The sequence below is a fragment of the Meriones unguiculatus genome, chromosome 11 (assembly GCF_030254825.1).
Source record: "Meriones unguiculatus strain TT.TT164.6M chromosome 11, Bangor_MerUng_6.1, whole genome shotgun sequence".
NCBI classification, from domain to species: Eukaryota; Metazoa; Chordata; class Mammalia; order Rodentia; family Muridae; genus Meriones; species Meriones unguiculatus.
This window is the reverse complement of record NC_083359.1, coordinates 14,915,679-14,920,053: the sequence shown is the minus strand read 5'-3', so window position 1 is coordinate 14,920,053 and position 4,375 is coordinate 14,915,679.

The following is a 4,375-nucleotide window of genomic DNA, read 5'->3' as shown; positions in this document are numbered from 1 at the left end:
TGTCACAGGAACTCAAGAAAGTCTCAAGAAAGACCAGGTTCCCTGGACTTCGGTACAAGGGACCAACATTTGTGTTGAGACTACAGTTTATAGCTCACCCCTTCTGGCTCTCTACTGTAGAGAGGACAGACTATCTGAGCCCATCCTTCCTTCACTAGAGCAGTGAGCTTCCCATCTAGGCCCATCTAGGCTCATCACTGAACTCTCTATCTTTCCCCAAGTCTTCCACAATGGTATTACCGGCACACAACCTGTGTATAAAACACCCCAAGTTTGTACAAGAGTCTCTGGTAAGCTGGATGAATATCTGGCAGTTTTTAGGTAACCAACACCAGTCAAAGAGAAGAAATTAAGATGCTGGGAGGAGATTAAACACGGGATTGTGGAACACAGCAGGGGAGGGAAGATGCGGAGAGCAGAGGTTGCAAAGCTGTGTCTGAAAAGAGAGATTGACCATTTGTCATTTTGGATCTATAGATATGATAATTGATGAGATGAAACTTCTGAGAGTTAGTTTATCATAACAATGCCACAGATAGCTCTTCTGCCTCTGCTGGAGATAAGAGTAGCTTAGGACACTGGGACATCACATCTCTTATGTTAATGTCCCCTTGGGCAAGCCTTTATGGGTTCATCTAACAGGATATGAAAATCTCTGGTGAGTTTTCTGTCTTCAGTACTTAAACTGCTCATGGGTCTTAAAAAACAAAGGGGGTAAATACTGAAGTAGCAACATGGTGGGTCAATTCCGTTAGTCTTCTTCAGAATTCAGCATTCATCTTCAAGTGGCTCTACAACTGGCCCATCCCATCTAGACCAGACCTCAAGATATCACATTCTGTTTAGATCAAGTGAGACAGAACTTCTGTGGGAAGTTACAGCCCAAAAAATCAGCTGTTATTCATACCAACAAAGTCTCTTCCTCAGCTTGACAGCCTTGGTTCCTCCATGAACATACATAGCAAGGATGCTGGACCCATAGTTTGGGTGTACGGGCTAGTTTTTATGTCAGCTTGACACAAGCTAGGGTCATCTGGAAAGAGGGAATCTCAATTGAGAAAACACTTCCTTAGGCTTCGAGTGCAGGAAAGCCTATCAGGCATCTTCTTGATTGCTGCTTCATGTAAGTAGTCACTGTGGTTGGTAACATTCCTGGGCAGGTGGTCCTGGGATGTAAAAGAATGCAGACTGAACAAACCATGAAGGGCAAGCCAGTAAGCAACGTTCCTTCATGGCCTCTGCTTCAGCTCCCGCATCTAGAACCCTGCCCTGACTTCCCTCAGTGATATTGTGGCCTGAGAGTTGTAAGCTGAAATAAACCCTCTCCTCCCCAAGTTACTTTTGGTTGTGGATATTATCATAGCAATAGAAACCCAAGACATGGTCTCTTTTTCCTTAGTCAAAAATAAAGCCCTAAAGAAAGACATAGCCCTCCCCCTCTACAGCCTTTATTACATTATGAGTCCACATTCCTCAAGTGGAATGAAACCAATCAGGCAAGAAGATAGATATGAAGCAATGAAAGAAAACTGCAGCTTTGGTGTGTGTGTGTGTGTGTGTGTGTGTGTGTGTGTTCATGTGGGTGGTATGTGTGTACATTCAGTATATGCATTTGAGAGTTCATACATGTAAATGCAAGCATGTCTGCCTGTGTTTGGAGATCAGAGGATGTGTGAGCTATTGGTACTTGCCTTCCGACCTGTTTTCACTGTATACCACAGGCTCACATGATCCTCTTTGCCTCTCCCTTACTAGGAGTGCAGGAATTACAGATATGTGAGCTGTAGTACTTTCATATAGGTTCTTGGGTTCAACCCAGGATCTCATGCTTTCATGGCAAGTTACTTTTACTCCCCTGAGCCTTCTTGCCAACCCTGCAGTGTTATTTTGGTGGCTCTGTGTCCTGGTGGGGCAGGGAGTAAAGTAAGACCTGAAGAAACCAAGGAAACTGCAGGTATGGAGTTGTGTCTCCTTAAAGTCAAAATGTCCCTCTGTGGCTAAACATTCTTGAGGCCAAAGTTGAGTTGTACTTGCTATATCTGGGACTCACACACCAGGGCACTTTCCTAATTGTTACATGGTCACTAGTAAAGGGTTCATACCCTCAAAAGATCTGGGATTCATTATCACATCATTTGCATCATGATTCTGACCTTCTTTCCTTGCATGCTTTTCTAGATGATCATGGGAAGAAGTAATCCTAAGAGGGAGATGTAGTCCCCATGATGTGGGAGGGCAAAGGCTCACCTTACCCTCAGGAATATGCCACCACCTTATTCATAAGAAATCCACAGTGCACAACTCTCTGTGTTGCTACCCCTCCCCTTGGGGCAGCCCACTTTGATTTCTCCTTGGAGTATAAGCTTTGTGCTTTGTTTTGCTAATTTTCTTTGACCTTCTGTGCTTCTCTGCTGAGCTGTTTCCTTAGAGAAGACAGGACAAAGGAGAAGCCTTCACTCAGTTTTGCTGGGATCTTCAGCATAGCTTTATAGGAATTAAAAGCAATTTGGATGGAGCTACTTTGATTTTGGAGCAATAAAAGAAATGGATGCTCTGTTCTAATATCTTCAAAGTTATGAAAAGAATATTTCTAAACTTTTCACCAAAGATCTCGCTAGCAGCAAAGGCAGATTGGCTTGCAGGCTGTGCATCATTTGTGTGCTGAATCTGTCAGCAAATTACTATTTTTAATAGGACACTTTGTTCGTTCTTCAATGAACTTGTCCTTTTGGGATTCATATTTAATAATATCTGGTTATGAAAGCCCAGGACTTTGAAGAGTTCCTTTTGTTGACTAAATAATTATACTAACGATGTTGCTGGTTTGAAAGGCATCTTTTGGTATTGTGGTTATAATTGCCTGCATTCCCAAGACAGAAATGTGTCTGTATTGGCTTATCTAAAGCCACAGCTCTGTGACACAGCAGAACTCTCATAAACCATGATTACATTGGTAGAAAATGTGTCCTGAACAATAACTTCCCAGTACCCTGTTTGGTGTGGGTGCTATGATGACAGTGTGTCAATTCTAGAGACTCATCAACGTGCTCTTAGATCTTAAAACTATGTCCGACTGATCCTACTAGTGCTGAATTCTATCCATGAAAAAAACAAAGAATGAAGTCAGAGGAAGGGGAGGGGAGAAGGAGGAAAGGGAAAAAGGAAGAGCAAGAGGAGCAGTAGGAAGAGATGGAGAGGAAGAGAAAGGGGTGAGGAGGAGGGGGAGGAAGAGAGTGAGAGAAGAAGAAAAAGAGGAGGAAGAGCAGCAGCAGGAGGAAGATAGGACTAGAATTATCATCATTTTGCTTAACCTACAAAGTTTCAAATTTCCAGTACCTTAAGTCAGGAAACATTGACTTGATGGCCAAGGATAATGGTGTAATTTTTAGCATCTTGGTGAGGCTGAATGTCATGCAAATGCAGTAGATATGGCTAAATAACAATAAGAGGAGAACGGAGACATAAAATTGTAATGATGTTGCCATAGTTTCTTAATGTATCTGTTTAAATAGGGATCTTATAATTAGGGAAGAAAGTCCAAACTTCTCATTAATAGTGGTATCTACAGACCTAGGGGAATGCAATACCATTTACCTGATATATTCCCCCTCCCATTTACTGTGTAACATGGGGAGATTATGTTCTGTGAATACAGTTGAACACACTAAGCAAAACCCCTTTACTCAAATAAGAAGCCACTGGCTAAAATGCTAGGCAAAGAGTAAACATTTAATTCTATTATCTTATTTAGATATTTTAAACCCAAGTCAAACCCCATGGGTGACCATTTGTGAGGGAACAAATGTGATGCTTAGCGAGCAGCTTCTCTGAATCTACCTGCATCATGAGGTAGGGTAGATGTCACCAATCCGATGTAGCCTAAGTACCACTCTGACTGCCCAACAGAGGTCATCTCTTGCCTTCTGTTCACATGTCAGATAGAACAGGTAGAATTTAGCAGACTTAGCAGGAGCCCATTCACAGACCAATAGTTAAAAGAAAATGAGCCTGTGGATCTAAGAGATGAAAGATTATGGCTTTAAGTACTGTGTCTACATTGTACATCGACCAGGTGTGGACTTTCTGATGGTTTGAATTGATTGACAGCTTGACAGGATCTAGACTCACCAAGGAGACAAAGCTCTGGACATGTGTGGGAGGAGTTTCCAGGTCAGATTAATAAAGATGAGAAACCCATCCTAAACACCAGCAGTATCATTCCATGGGCTGGGGTCCTGGACTGAGTGAAAAAGCGAGTACTACCTAAGCACAGGGAATTTACAGTTCTATGAGAATGTGACCAGCTGCCTCAGGCTCTTGATGCTATGCCTTTCTTCATGGTTGTCTGTCTCATGTTGAACAGTAAGCTAAAGTA